The following is a 16,789-nucleotide window of genomic DNA, read 5'->3' as shown; positions in this document are numbered from 1 at the left end:
GTTTTTTCAGAGTAGGCAGTGGTCCTATGGACCACTGCCTACTCTGAAAAAACCGAAACCAAATGGTTTCGGAAGTTTTTCTTTTTGCAAATCATTTTCCTTTAAGGAAAACGGGCTGCAAAAAGAAAATAAAACTGCTTTATTAAAAAAGCAGTCACAGACATGGAGGTCTGCTGTCTCCAGCAGGCCACCATCCCTGTGAGTGCATGGACTCGCTATGGGGTCGCAAAATGCGACCCACCTCATTAATATTCATGAGGTGGGTCTTTGCGACCCCATAGCGAGTCGCAGAAGGTGTCTGAGACACCTTTCTGCATAAAAGTTTGCGAGTTGCAAATTGCGAGTCGGTATGACTCGCAATTTGCAACTCGCAAAATTTTACTTTGCTACATCTGGCCCATAGTCCCTAAAGCAAAAACTGTGTGGACTGCTTGAACTTCTACGTTGTTGTCAATGTCCCCTGGTTCTCCTGTTTCTTCAGAGCCGCATGAATGACTTCCTTACTGCTTTGAGCTTTGATGATTGGCAGACCTTCGCAAAGTGATTATACTTCCTGCATACTGCACAGCATCATCCTTTTGCTGTTGTAAAATCATACTTTGCTCTTGTTGGCCGGTCTGTTGTGGGTTGTGTTGCTTGGGCATGTCCAGCCTCATTAACTTCTTCGGTTTTTAAATGGTCTCCGGAGAGCTGCTTCCATGTGTGAAGCCCTGACTTTGGACAGCTCCTTCGATCTTCCCAAGGTTGGGATGCTCTGTAGTGGCTTGCCTGGTTCTTGTAGGATTGTCTCAAGCAGCTTAGTAGATGAACACCCTTCTATTGTTTGCCCTAGTATTTTCTCTTGCTCGTCTGTGAAACCGCATGTACGAGCTAGTTCTATTAGCCTACTGTGGAAACTGTCGAGAGTCTCCCTGGGCTCTTAGTGAGCTTGTTGGAACACAAACCTCTCATAGTCTCTGTTCACCATTGGTTCAAAATGGTTGTTCAGGGCACGAAGCAGGGTGGTGAATGACTTAGGCCTTTCCTCTGGTAAAGTTTTGCATGTTTTGTGAATGTCTTTCCCACTCTGCAGGGATGTCTGCCTATTCAAAATGGAACTGAAGACGTCCCACCCAGTCTTTCTATTTTGGCACCAACGCCGACGGAGTGAAAGGTTTGATTGTAGAGATGGTGGCCATTTTTGAGTGGTGAGTGTGCACTTGGTCTTGTTGTTTTCATTTGGCATTAACACTTGCCTAGTCATTTGGGTGATCATTGGACTCAAGCTTCTAGAACTCACTCCTCTTCATTTACTTAAAGTACTTTGTTTGCCTATCTGTGTGTGTCCATTGGGATTCAGCCGTCATGCAGGCCAGTGGCGGCCTTGCAAGTTTTAACAGTCTTTAAAGTGGCTGTGTTAGCAAGGTTCCATTCAAAACTGTGTTGCAGCATGCCTCTGATGTGATGCGCTTCATTCATGAAATCGGGTTCACAGCAGCATGTAACACGTGGCCTGCACTTCATTCATGCGATCGGATTCACAGCGGCGTGCAACACACGTGGTGCCAGGGATACGGCCACTTATTTGCTCACACTCACTGTGGGATGAAGCACTTGTTGAGTTGGAGATTCCTCGGATGCACCCTTCTGTCGGTGAGGTGGGGCATGGGACACCGAGGTAGGCACCTCACTCGGACAGGCCGTGCGAATGCAAGTGTCACGCTTCCTCTCTAGATCCATGTTATGTGTTCTCATTTGCTGGGACAACTCAGGGACAGTCGTGCTCAGGGCTGGCAGGGTCCACACACCTGCCTCATCCCCAACGTACTGGGGGAGGTTGGGGCTCAATATCGCACCCTCGATGCATGGGGCCTAGCACAATAAAGACACGGACACAGGTGCTGACTATTACTTAGCGCCCGCCTCACGCATATTTATTTGGGAACCGTAACTTACGTTGGGAGAAACCATTGAGCAACACACACACGGGGGTCCCGTCTGAGACCACCTGTTCATATACAATGTTGGTATAATACAGCATTTACCCATCACTTCACCAACTTGCCCATCCACCATTTACCCATTAGCTTCCACTCACTCACCTGTAGGATTACACGATCAGTGTGATTGTACTGGATTGAAATAAGGCACAACCAGCCTGGTTGGGGTCTAAAAGGGAACTGCGTCAACGCAGCCCTAACTTTATTAAGAGACCTCAGTTCCACCCTACGTTAGGACGTGCGGAACCTGGTCCAGCAAAAGGGAGAGCCCGGGTGGCTCTCTATATTCCTCCCATGTTTTACTTCACATAGAAAGGAAAGAAAGAATGCAAGAAAACTAGAAACACAAAAATGAAACATAACGGACTAAAACAGAACAGATGCAAAAAAGAACAAAGTCTCGGGGGGGGTGGGCAACACCCCTCTATCAAACAGGCAGCGAAAACCTTACGTCACTCCTCAGGGATCCAGGGTACACACAAAGTCTCGAAGCTGACTGTTCGGCACCGGGTTGGGGCGCAGATGATAGTGTCCACCTGGAGGAACTGACTGTCCCCGGCCACCGCTTTCATCTGGCGAGTGTTGTATACGGGGTGTCTCTACCAGAACCCCTTCGGCCTGCACCTCCTCCGCTGGTGACTCACCCAACAAGTCATCACTCTCTGCCTCCTCCTCAGATGGAATCGCAGCCCCTGCCTTCATGAAGTGTGATACATTCCTGGTTACCCTCTGCCGGCCTCGAGCAGCTGTTATCATGGTACCCCGGACACTGACAACCTGCCACAGTTCAGGCTCAAATGGAGTTTGGAATTCCCCCCCGGTCGGCGATTCTTCACTACAACCATGTCTCCTTCCTGCAAACCCCTGTATCGACACCGTCTCCGTTCAGTGGCTTTCCGATTGGTGTGTTCTCTGCGCTGCTGAGTGGCTTCAACATCCAGCTCTGGTGGTATCCACTGAGGACCTGACGGGATACAATCTCACACGGCGGAGTTTTAAACATCAGGGCAGCCAGGGCACACCCTGTAGTGCTATGAGGGGTCTGGCGATAAGCACTCAAAAAACTTGTAGACATTTCTCACTGTCTTCTCTTTGATCAACCCCTATTCTAAGGGCACGGTTTAGAGTTCGCATAAACCTTTCTACATCCCCATTAGCTTGGGCCCAATAGGGCATGACCCTGCGATGATGTATGGCTAAACTATCAAGGTAAGACCGAAACGCCTGTCCTTGGAAGGGAGGGCCATTGTCTGTTCTAACTTCATCCGGAAGGCCAAACATGGCAAAAGTTTTCTGAAGCACCGGCCTTACATTCTCAAATGCCGTGGAAGATACAAAGTCAACAACCGGGAACTTGGTGTAAGAGTCAATGAGGACAACAGATAGCCTCCCATCCGGAAAGCTCCCAAAGTCCATGCTCACTTTAGTCCATGGCTTCAGATTAGCTGGCTCAGTGATCACGGGACAACAGGGTGGTTCCCCTGAGGTGATTACACAGGAATGGCATTTTCCTACCAACTCATCCACTTGACTGTCCATGCCAGGGAACCATACCTTGGCCCGCAATCTTGCTTTAGTCTTTGCAGCGCCCTGATGGCCTTGATGTGCTAGCTCCACTACTTTGGCCCATAAACTATGAGGCAGCACAATTCTCCTTCCTTGCAGTATCAGTCCATGCCCATCTGTGGACAATTCATCTCGCACCCTCCACATTCCTTGCATTGCGGCTTTACATTCATGATTAGCCACGTTAGTCTTTTCCAGGAAGAGCTTCCATTTCCTGTGATCAAGTGCTTCTTTGACCTGGGTGAGCGTTGAATCCCCTTTTGTGGCGTCTACAATGTCTCCTACACTCAGGGCATTAGGGTATGCCAACTGCACCACCATATTGACAAATATTTCTGTGTTCTCTTCATCTTTCCCTTGAGAGTTATCAGGTGTGGTTATAGACGGGTGACGAGACAAATAATCTGCCGGGTTGTTCACTCCAGGGTAGTAGACGACAGTAAACCGGTACGGTTGCAGCAGAACAGTCCACCGTTCTATACGCGGGGGCACCAAGCGAGGACAACCTGCAAACAATGCGACTAAAGGCTTGTGATCAGTCACCACCTGAAACTCTTGTCCATAGAGATACAGGTGAAAATGCTTGCACGCCCACCGAAACGCCAAGGCCTCTCATTCTATTTGGGCATATCGTGTTTTGACCGACGACAATGCTCTACTGGCATATGCACCCGGAGCCCACTCCTGCGGGTTCTGCTCCTGTAGAAGAACAGCACCCAACCCTACTGGACTTGCATCTACCACCACCTCCGTTCATCGGTGAGGGTTAAAATACGCCATCGTTGACTTGTCCAGTAAAGCAGTCTTGATGTCAGCAAATGCTTTGTCTGCCATCGGGCTCCACTCCCACCGATGGCCAGTTTTCGTGAGCTGCCTGAGAGGTTCTGCCATGGTTGCCAGCTGTGGGATAAATCTGCCACAATAGGTTGCCATACCCAGGAAGCTTCTCACTTCTGTGGTGTTTCTCGGAATTGGAGCTTGACAGATAGCATCTGCTTTTCGAGGGTCCACTTGTAGACCATCCTTTGAAAACATATAGCCAAAAAACTCTACTGACGTCTGATAAAACGCACACTTTTTCTTGTGGAGCGTTAGTCCAGCCTCCGTTAACCTCTGCAGTGTAGCCCTCAAGTGTCGATGGTGATCTTCTCGGGTTTTGGAGTAGATGAGAATGTCGTAACTCAGATTGATTACCCCTTGTAGTCCTGAGAGCGTCTCCCTAATCACATTCTGGAATACTTCAGCAGCCGAGGATACCCCGAAGCTTAGTCTCTTGTATCGCCTAAGTCCCACATGCATTGAAAAAGTAGTGATGTTTCTACTGTCAGGCTCCAATTCCAGCTGATGATACCCAGCATTAAGATCTAATTTCGAGAACCACTGGGCACCATTCAGATCCGGTGTGATATCATCCATCATGGGCGTTATGTGGCGCTCTCTTTTAATAGCTTTATTGGGTATGCGCATATCGACACACAAACGGATGGTGCCAGGTTGCTTGGGTTTTGGTGCTATCACCAACGGTGACACCCACGGTGTGGGCCCATCTATCTTCTCAATCACTCCTTGATCTTCCAGCAACTGTAGTTCCTTCTCCACAGCTGGTCATAGGTGAAAAGGAACACGTCTGAGGGCCACAGGCATAACTCTATGATCTATATGTAACTTTACCCTTTTACCTTTGAGTCGCCTTAGGCCTTCAAAGAGCTGTGGAAACTCGTTGATTAAACGTTCAGCGTGGGAGTCATACACTTGTCTAGCAAAGAATACCAGTTCAAGCTCTTCCGCGGTGTGACAGCCTAACAGCGTACCTCGATCTCCAGCCACCACGTAGAATCTTGCAAGCATTGATGCCTGCCCGCTGGACACCAACACCTCCACAGTGCCCCTCAGACGCAGTGGTTTCCTGCCCCCATAGTTGTAAGTTCTCGTGTTAGTTGGGGTAAGCGACGGTGCTGGGGTCAGCTGCCTGAACAGAGTCTCGTCCATCACATTCACTGATGCCCCAGTATCTATGAGTACTGTTGCCGACCTGCCGTTGATCTGGACATTGCTCATGGGTGGAGGTCATTTATTTTGTTGCCTCCCACCGGTGAACGAGATCACAAAGATGTCCTCCTCTTCGTCTTCTTCAATGACTAGGGTCCTCTGAGTGGTGGTGCCACCAGAATCATCAGTTTCTTTAGTCACACTTCTGATTTTTGTGTCCCTTGCCTTCTGGTTCCCTTGCCATCCTTGACCAGACCGACATACTTTCGCAAAGTGGTTATCTTTGCCGCATTTGATGCATGTTTTCCCTTTCGCAGGGCACACCATTGATGGTTTGTGATCATATCCACAGCTGCGGCAGGTGCGTGCGTTTTGTCTGCCGGAGTTCCCCTTTCGTCCTGGTGGTTGACGGGTTTGGATGGCCTCTACCTGCTCTTCCTTCACCTGGACTGGACGCGTATTTGATGCACCGGCCAGTGATTGTCCTATTACTGCCGCCATGGCATCCGCACGCACTGCTGATAGTTCATGTGATCGGGCCAAAACCAGGATGTCATCAAGGGGCATGGCTTGCTGGCGTAGAATGAGTTTCCTTAGTGCGTTCGACCGGCATCCTTGAATGATCTGTGTCCTAATCTCTTCCTGTTGATTAAGGCCTACGCATGAGCTTGCTAGCTTTCTCAGTCTCGCATAGAACATATCCATTAACTCAGCATCCGTTTGCTGAGCCTGCCGAAGTTTGAAGCGTTCAAAATCTGAGTTCAGCTGTGGCTCAAAATGTTTGCTCAGGGCTTCCACCGCTGCATTGAAATCCGCCTTATCTCCTGTATTTGGGAGTGCGTCAAGCAGTTCATCTCCCCCCATGACCAACATGAGAGATCTGCGCATGGCCCCATCTGTCTCACGAGTGGCGCAAAAGTAATTTTCTAACTGGTTTAGCCACAGGCGTTATCTTGGGGATGCTGTGGTCGGATCAATCAGTTGGCTGAACGGGGGCAGCGCAGTGACTGAGGAGTGGGCACTTGTGCCTGCTTGCACGGGCAGTTGGGGGTTTTCTTGTGGTGCGGCACGCATGATGCCTCTAGTTATGTGGGCGCTCTTGCTATTATGACCACTGTTGAGTATTATTTTCCCTTTTTTTTTCTTTCAGGGAGTGTCTCTTTTTATATTTTCTCCTTTGTATTCCTACCTTCCCCTTCTTGTCTCTTTTTTTTTCGTTTGGGGCTTTTCTTTTGCTTATTTTTATTTTATTTATTCTCTCTTTATTCTTGTTTGTTTGTTTGTATATATATATATTTTTTTCTTTCAGGGCACCCTGCCCTTTCTTCTTGCTTCTACGGGGCTCCCGCCCCTCCGGCTCTTCAGCTGCATTCCCCTCCCTGGGGAATACAGCCTGAGCGTCGCGTTGCTGAGCGATGTGGCGCGCACGTGTGCAAACGCGCACCGCCCCCACTCAGTGTTGCCGGCTTCAGCGAAGGCGTTGCTACTCAGCAAGCGCCGGAGGTAAGCTGCTTCCTCCTCGTTATGATTGCCGTGCTGTGGCAGGGTTCCCTTTGTGTCGTTTGGCGCGCGGCAGGGCTCTGTGTGGTGCCGGGTTTTCCTGTCTCCCCGTGGTTGCCGCACACCGTTCAGGACGCGGCAGGGCACAGTGGGGCACCAGGCTTCTCCTTGTCAACTTGGTTGCCACACGCCGTTTAGGACGCGGCAGGGCACAGTGGGGCGCAGGGCACTGCCGGGGAAGTCGGGGCGGCGTACCTGTAATGTTGAGCGCAGAGCGCCTCTTCCACCCTCTTTCATCGGTCCACGTGTCCTTGCGCACTCTTCTTGCACAGGACTAAGTCGTGGGGTCGGACGCGGTTTCCGCCTTCTTCTTTTTTTTTTTCCGTGCTCAGAGTCGTTTAGGTGCGATGCATAGAATTAATCCCGCTCGTCGCCATTGTAGGATTACTCGATCAGTGTGATTGTACTGGATTGAAATAAGGCACACCCAGCCTGGATGGGGTCTAAAAGGGAACTGCGTCAACGCTGCCCTAACTTTATTAAGAGACCTCGGTTCCACCCTACGTTAGAACGTGCGGAACCTGGTCCCAGCAAAAGGGAGAGCCCGGGTGGCTCTCTACATCACCCATCCATCTACCCATACACCCAGTCCTCAACCATCCATCCGTCTTCCCACTCCCACATCTAATTACTCTCTTCTCCATTCATTCACCTGTCTACATCGCCACACATTACTAACTCACCCATCCAAAAAGCACTTTTATTTATAACAAAAACAAGACGTATTTGATTTAACAATGCTTGTTTATTATCATTTAACTTCGTACGTATGCAATATTTGTTACGCTTTGTAAAACAGGCATGAAATATATCTATAGCAATATGTGCCCTCACATGAAGCAAACCACACGCCTCCTCCCTAGATCCTCGAAACATCTCAGTATTTCGTATTTTAAAACACCAATATAAAAAAGGGCCAGGAGTTATTAATTACATTATGAGGGAGCCTGAGTTGAGCAGGTAACTCGTGTAGATATCAAAGGAAATGAAACTGACCAGACTTTCATTTCTCTGGTGTATATTGCGTTTACTTCTTTGGGTCCAGCTCGTGGAAACATGTCTGTTGCAGCCCACATCCTGCAAACCCTGTCCTGCACTTCAGAACAAAAACAGACACAAATACACCGTGAATCACTATGTCCGACCACATCCAAGGATGGGCAGACGCACGCCTGCTTCCTGCTGCAGAATGTGGGTCACAAAGGTGGCGTCTAAACGTGCTTTGTCTCTGATACCTGGTGGTATCCAAAGAGACTGTGGAGAGGGTTCTGGAAACAAATATTACAATAAGGCTAGATCTTGTGTGGGTGAAATTATAATATAATATACCTGGCTAAGGTCTACAAACAGAAAACAACTTTGCAACATCTCAAGTAAAATGTACAGCTCACACGTTTTTTGAGGTGCATCCCATCTTTGCCTTGCTTTTACAGCTGGTAAAGTTTTAAATGAGAACTTCACAAACCTGGTGAAGACCATCTTTGCACTTCCCAAAGTGTGCATAATGTTTTGGAAGATTACCAGCATCAAGTATAAGTATTTGGCCCAATGTCCTGTGTTCTTATCACAAACCAGTCATAAATGGTCTCATTTTAATCCTTATGTTGCATTCATTGTCACAAACCTTTATTAAGTATTTCCGGATTTTGTATGCGCCAGGTGTGCTTCAAGGGCGTCATTAGGTGGTCGCACGCCAGGCTTGCCCCTTGCGACCCCTGGCACTGCCTTTGCGACCTCTGACCTCAGAGGTGGCAAATTCTGTGCCAGGAACACAGTGGCAGCTCCTCGTCATGGTTGCCAGCCAAGGCTCGATTCCCTTTGCTGTTCGTCATTTTTTCATTACACCAATGGTGAATCTTAATAAATTATTCACTATTAGTGTAATCAAAATGTGAATATGCCCTTCCACGGCAGCTGGGGTAAGAAATTGTTTCATATGTATGTTGTGAGCGTACTTGCGGGTGAGAGTGTGTTTATATGAGAGAGTGTGTGCTTAAGTGTGAATTTGTGGTGTGTGTCTGTGAGTGAAAGTGGAGGTCAAAGGGCGAGTGATGTCACTTCCGCTACTCCTAGCATTTTGGTGAATAGACGTCCGTGGTGTGCTTAGAGGCTGCACTGCGCATTCACTGCTGAAAAAAACAATTCACATTGAATGTTACCCTTTCTGTTAGGTTGCCTATTGTCTCCCTGTCGATTTTAGAAGAAATATTTCATTTAGTAATGCAAGAGAATAGAATTCCTACAAATGGTCGGTGGCTGTTCAAGCCACTGCTCCTGACAGGTTGAAGTGAATGCATCTTCTTGTGATGACATTTTTTCACACCATCAGTGGCCATCCAGGGTCATCTTTCTTATCTGCATGGGGTGTTTTATCAATGCCCTACTGCAACAACACACAATCTGGATCATAAGAACGCCCCCCCCCCCCCCCATTTTATGAAACCTATGAGAGTATTAGGCGAACTGACATCAGATTCATGCTGTTTGAGAAACAAGGTTGTTTGCATGATATTTAGATTTCAGACTTTTACTACAGATGCCACCTGTGGTAAAAAAAAAATAACGCCCCAGTAAATACCGTGATTTCGTTCACTTATGAGGGTTTTAGTGGCATGCACAGACGGGTTCACTCATGGCCTTCTGATTCAACAAAACGTGTGTTTGAACCGATTTAGATGAAAATGACTTATCATTTTAAGCCAGCTGCACAGCTCACAACCTTTACAAGTAAGGACACTTTCTTTCAGATTGTAGGGCAGTGGGTGTGGCCGCTCACTTCATGACAATCACACAGACTGCAGGACAGTGGGCGTGGCCGCTCACTTCGTGGCAGTCACGCCTACTGCAGGACAGTGGGCGTGGCTGCTCACTTCGTGGCAGTCACGCCGACTGCAGGGCAATGAGCGTGTCCGCTCACTTCATGGCAGTCACGCCTACTGCAGGGCAATGAGCGTGTCCGCTCACTTCATGGCAGTCACGCCGACTGCAGGGCAGTGGACATCAGCCCACAATTCATGGCTGTTAGAAGGTGGGTCATTAGTTGTGAGGCTTGCACAAGTAATGGCTGCGCACTCGACCACCATTGCGAACTAAACACCCCATTGTAGCGCTTGACTCTCAGAAGCTAGCATTGCAGAGCAGTGCAAGGCTTACTCAAGGGAGGTGGTGTGGGCTAGTAATCGCCATTCACAAGCACACAAGAATGACACCCAACAAATGACTGTCCAGTCTATGCTTTTTCTTTTGATAAAGTAAAAGTACATTTATTACACACACACACTACTCAATACTATGCAACAACATACATACACACTCAAGTTGATGGAATTACGATTGGATGACATTGCGTAATCATTCTTGTCTTCGAGGGGAAATATAATCAAACAACCCACATGGTAAAACATTTACTTGTATCCCAATGCAACATTTGATTGTAACTTGGAGTGAGAGCACCTAACTCTGACAATGCAGCCCATCTACTTTGATCACTGGTAGCTGTCAGCCTCCTTACTCAAATAAGCAAGACCAGGAACATGTATCGGCATTTTGGAATGATTTGTGCTGTTATGATTACTCTCAGATTACTTTCAGATTACCCTCAGATTACTCTTGATTAACATTGTGTAATACCATCCTGCACCCCTAAAGGGTGCCTTATCGTATGACCTTTAACAAGTCATATCAGTGTCCTCAATACTGGGACCACACAATTTCAAAATACATTTAGCATAACAGGCTATCATTTCAACCATTGCAGTAAAAGCACTTGCAAATACAGACCTTCGCGGCCGCAGTTCCACCAATCAGAAACAAAAGTTCAGGCAGAGGCATGCTTAAAAATTCATTGAACCCTTAGGGGGTTATCATTCTCCTGTCCCACTCAACCTATGGTGGGGACATAAAAACGTTTTGTTGGGGAGGTTGCGCTGCTCCTTTAGCTCCCCCTGTCCATGGGCTTGCCGTTGGTGGTGACCCCATCTATGTGGGGCCACCACAAGCTGGAAAGGGCCAAAACAAAGCATTGAGCCTCTCAAGGCACTGATGGACAAGGTGAATATTTAATTAGCGTCTCTCCCGCTGTGCCAGGGAGAGCCACTCGGTTTGGTTTTCCATTGTTGTTTTTTCCTGCAGCCTTGTGCCATGCTCTGCATGGTCCTGGGGGATCCCGTCCCACCCAGACATCCCCTGCATTGCTTCCTCAGTGAAGGGAAGTGCAGAGAGCCCACCCCTGGCTGCCTCATTTCGGGGGTGCCTGGTCCCACTCAGACACCCCCCGCGAGGAAGGTGATGTTGGAGAGCAGCTAGGGAAGCCCATTTCCGGCCGCTCCCACCAGCTTTGTGCACTTCCAGCACCTCCAGGTGCTGCCACAGGAGCCGGTACTCCTGTCCTTGGAGGTCGGCCTACTCCGGTTGGCAGATTCTGTTGAGGCAGCCTGGGGATAGTCTGCACGAGGGAGGTGTGCTGGTGCTCCCCAACCTCTCCTCTGGTGTCTGCCCGCTCCTGTGGGCAGGCGCAGGGTTGGTAGTGGCCCTCCAGGCCCACATCTTCACGGGGAGCATAACGGAGCTCCCCAACTTCCGCTTGCACCACGGGGCCCCTGGATGGGGTCATGGGCCCCCTGCCATTTCCAGAGAGGGCACAACGGCACCCCTTGACTTTACTTCTTTATGGGGCCCTGGGATGGGAGATTGGGCCCCTTGGGCGATTTTCATGGGGACTGCGACATCGCTCCCCGGCTTCATCTTTGGCCGCTGGCCCTTCCCTCAGAAGGCAGCCGTCTTCGCTGGGAGCACGAAGGCGCCCCCCTAGCCTCACTTCTTGACGGGGCCTTGGGATGGGGTCTGTGGCCTGTTCCGCATTTTTCACAGTGAGCATGACGGCACTCCCCGGCTTTTCTTCGGGAACATGGTCTGCCCATATCTTCGCAGGGAGCACAATGTCGCTCCACATGTTTGCTTCTTTGAGGGGCTCCGGGATGGGGTCTGGGCCCTTCGGCTCATCTTCGTTGGTCCACCATGGGGGCACAGTCTGAAGCAGCAGTGGAGAATGTTCTTTGGGCCTCCTGGCCTAGAAGGTTCCCAAATTGGTAGGGAGACAGTCCCACTTTTCATTTGGGTGCCTTTCTTTTCTTCTGGGCATCGTGTTCTCCTTGCGCCAGCCCAGTCTTCCCGCAGCTGGTCCTCGGGGGGGGGGTTAGGAGGCCAGCTTACCTGGCCCTGGCATGTGCCTCGCTGCATCTGAAGTCATTCATGGGAAGAGTCCTTTTGCTAGGGGGCAGTCATGGGGTTCTTCTTCTCTCCAGTTGTCCATGACACATGTCTTCAGTCCCAGTGTCCTGCAGTGAATCACAGCCAAGAGAGAGAGCCCTCCACTGTCAAGACCTTTTAAGTGGGGGCCGAAGTGACCAGCAGGCCTTCACCTCTGGCCTATCCAGATGTGCCACATCACTTCCTTGCCCCTGTCCCCTCCTTCTTGCCGACTCTTCTGCAGTAGCTCAAAATGGTGTTGTCCAGGAGTTAGTGCCACATGTGCTCTGAAAATCTCAGTCCCTCCTCCCTGACATTCATTCCAGGCCCTCTCCAGCCAGTTCCTGGCATGGGATGACAGCTGTCTGATAGATGCAAGGTCTTGCTCGGGCAGTTGGACAGAGCAATACTGGGCCCTTATCTGGAGTCAGAGAAAGACGACATTCCTGGATGACCGATACGTTATACTACTATGCTTTTGTAACCTACTACATTATTCTTTTCATACAGGTTACAGTGTACATTGGTGTGACCCAGAAGTCTGTGGACCCTAGGGAACTGGAGTTGCCCCCAAAGTCGTACTTTCCCATTGACCTTTACTTGAGTGTCCCTACAATGTAAAGACAGTAGGCACGCTGACTATCCCTCACATGTGCACACACATCTTATAAGGCACCACCCACTTTGCATAGTCCCTTCTGCGCCAGTAACCTAAGCGCAGTTCTTGGGCTGCACACACCAGGAATCTTCTCCACACAGCCCTCACACAGATACACATGCGTGCACACACGTGATCATGTGTAACAGCCCTGGGCCTCAAACCCTTGCTACGTCACAGCTGCCTTTGCATAATAAGGCGGCACTGGCAGTAAACACGTGCAGTCCATTTCAGTATAATTTTACCGTGGGTGAGGCCCAAACTATGAGTCTCCTTCACAGTCAAAGGTAAAGAAACAGGTGATCCAAAAGTGAAAAATCAGTGCGGACCAGATAGTCAGAAACGTCCTCTCACAATGTCAGTCACACAGGGTGCAGGACAGCGGGCATGGCACCACACCTCACGGCAGTCACACAGACTGCAGGACACTGGATATCAGGCCTTAACTCATGGCAGTCACGCAAACTGTAGGACAGTGGGCATGGCAGTCCCTTCTTGGCAGTCACACAGACTTGAGGACAGTGGGCATGGCTGCTCACTTCATGACAGTCATGCAGACTGTAGCACAGCGGGCATGGCCCCACACGTAATGGCAGTCACATAGATGGCAGGACAGTGGGTATGGGCGTTCAATTCATGGCAGTCACGCAAAATGCTGGACAGTGGCCATGGGACTCACTTCATGGCAGTGACACAGACTGCGGACAGTGGACTTGGGCGCTCATTTCAGGCAGTCACTTCAACTGCAGGACAGTGAGCATGGGCCTAATTTCATGACAGCCACAAAGACTGCAGGACACTGGGCATTGCTGTTCACTACATGTTAGTCACACGGACTGCAGGAAAGAAGACATGCACACAGGCCCACTCACTTCATAGCAGTCATGCAGGCTGCAGGACAGTGGACATCGGTGCTCAATTCATGGCAGTCACACAGACTGCAGGACAGTGGGCATTGCCGCCCACTTCATGGCTGTCACACAGACTGCAGGACAGTGTATGGCTGCTGACAGTGGGTATGGCTGCTCACTCCATGACAGTTACTCAGACTGTTGGTTATCATTCTCCTGTCCCACCCAACCTATGGTGGGGACATAAAAACGTTGTGTTGGGGAGAGGCTGCACTGCTCTTCTAGCTCCCCCTATCCACGGGCTTGCAGTTGGGGGTGACCCATCTTCATGGGGCCACCACGAGCTGGAAAGGGCCAAAATTAACTATTGTGCCTCGCAAGGCACTGATGGACAAGGTGACTATTTAATTAGCGGCTCTCCCACTGTGCCAGGGAGACCACTCGCTTTGGTTTTCCATTGTTGGTTCTTCCTGCAGCCTCGTGCCATGCTCTGCATGGTCCTGGAGAGGGTCCAGTCCCACCCAGTCATCCCCTGCATTGCTTCCTCATTGAAGGACAGCGCGGAGAGCCCACCCCTGGCTGCCCTAATTTCGGGGGTGCCTAATCCCACCCGAACACCCCCCTGCGAGGAAAGTGATGTTGGAGAGCAGCTAGGGAAGCCCACTCTTTTCATTAGTGAAAGGCATGCATATGTCATGCCTTTTCCGGTGTTTAGCCCACCTCGAGCTCACCGGCCAACTACTGAAAACATACGAGGCTCCTTGTTTTCCGCATGACTTCTAGGCTATTTTTTCTTTATATTTCACACGCAGCGCGATCTCACTGGGCAGTAATCGAGTGCTTTTCATGACTACGAGTTTAATACTATTGTTTATTATAGCACTCATTGGCATATTCAAGGTTTTACACAGCTCGATCATGCTCAGTTTTTAAAATTATTTATTTGTAATTTTTTCCTTGTTGCTAGTCCTGCTGGTGCCAAGAGCTTTAGATACCAAAAACGAAGGAAACATAGGTAAAAAGAGGCGCTGTGCACGAGCCAAAATCTGATTACACCGCCTGGTAGCTGCTTTGGGAAAGAAAGTCTTTGGAAATGTGGCCTAATTCCCCTTTTTAACATCCCTAAACGGTGCTTCCTGGGCTGCCAGCGGCCATGATTCAGAGAAAGGCCATGCTGTGGTGAGACGAACGGTGTCAGGAAACCTCACTGAAGTGCAAGAGGACGAGTCACTTCAGCTCCATTCCACAGCTATACTCCTGCAACACTATTTTCGGCCTAAAAAATATTATCGCAGACGAGAGTGGTGAAAAGAATTCTAAAGACGAGTAAATATTACTTAAGATAAGCATATCCCACCTTGATTAAACACACAGCTATCTCCTCCACTTATATACTTGGGGCCAGATGTATCAAACATTTTTGCGAGCGCAAACGCTCGCAAAAATGCGTTTTGGTATGTAACAAGTCCAATTTGCGATTCGGTAACTTGTTACCGAATTGCAAATTGGATTTGCGACTACATACCGATTCGGTATTAGGAAGGGGCGTGTCAAGGGCGTCCCTTCCTAATACCGAATTGCAGAGGTATGTATGATTGGTTTGTGACCGTGAATGGAGTCGCAAAACAATTGCAGTTACCACCTACTTCAAGTAGGTGGTAACCCATTAGCAAAGGGGAAGGGGTCCCCAAGGGACCCCTTCCCCTTTGTGAATGCATGCAAAAACGTTTTTTAAAGTAGGCAGTGTTCCCACAGACCACTGCCTACTCTTAAAAAATGAAAAGAAAACTTTTCATTTTTCATTTTTAAACGCATCCCTTTCTCCTTTAAGGAAAACGGGCTGCATTTAAAAAAACAAAAAAGATTGCTTTATTGAAAAGCAATCACAGGCATGGTGGGCTGCTGAGCCATTCGCAATGACTTGCAAATTGCGACCTACCTCATGAATATTGATGAGGTAGGTCCATTTGTGAGCCCTTGTGAATCGCAGTATGAAACTCCAGGAGTTTCATACATTCCAATAGCGATTACTTAATTACGATTCGCTAAAAATCGCAATTAGGTAATCGCTATTGCTAACAATGATACATCTGGCCCTTCATTTCCAACGGACTTTGTCTTACTGTTATTCTAATGTAATTGCGGGCATTAAGGCGCATTAGCGGGCTATGGTGATGGGGAATGCTTGATTGTCTAATTGCAGTGCCTACTTTTCTATGCCCCTCATAGTTTTTCAAGGTTTTGCAAAGGGGCGCATCATGGTCAATAGATTAAACTATTTTAAGAACTGGGCTGGAGGCAGGATGCAGCTTGACAGCTTCACATGTCCTTGCTTTTCCAAAGGAGTGCTTGCATTGCTTAGCAGGCATCTTTAAGTGCACAATTCTGTAAGCTCCACACAGTGATTTCCTTTTTGTTGTAATTAGTTATTCGCCGTCTTGGAAATGGAAGCCCTCATTGCCACTCTTTCTAGGCGCTGTGTTGGGCTGCTCATTTTTTTTAACCTTCATTTCTATTTGTGATGTGGCATGCTGCCCTCCGCAGGACCCGGTGCAGTGCATAACAAGGGGCAGGATGAAGCATCCTTGTTTCTGGTCTATAATGTCACTGTCTATAGATTTTGAAGTTAAAAAGGGGGTGTTGACTTATGCGGGGCACTTTATATACCCAAGAAGGTCTCTCATTAACTGCACTGGCCAATTATTCCATTTTAGTCCAGAAAGACACCCTCACTCCCTCGTGTTGGAACAGCATAATGGGTGACCATTGACACTGGATGGTGCAGACTGAGACAGTGCCCACAAATGACTTAATTCTTCTGTAACTTTCCAGGCCTTTCTCCAATTTCTTTTTTTTTTTTAAAGGGATTACGAGGACAACACATTTCTGGTGATCAACATGTTTATTCATTATCATTTCCCACCACCTTTTTATCCAGG

Source organism: Pleurodeles waltl, chromosome 7, assembly GCF_031143425.1.
Source record: "Pleurodeles waltl isolate 20211129_DDA chromosome 7, aPleWal1.hap1.20221129, whole genome shotgun sequence".
In the NCBI taxonomy this organism is placed as follows: Eukaryota; Metazoa; Chordata; class Amphibia; order Caudata; family Salamandridae; genus Pleurodeles; species Pleurodeles waltl.
The sequence above is the reverse complement of the archived record's forward strand: the minus strand, read 5'-3'. Positions refer to the sequence as shown.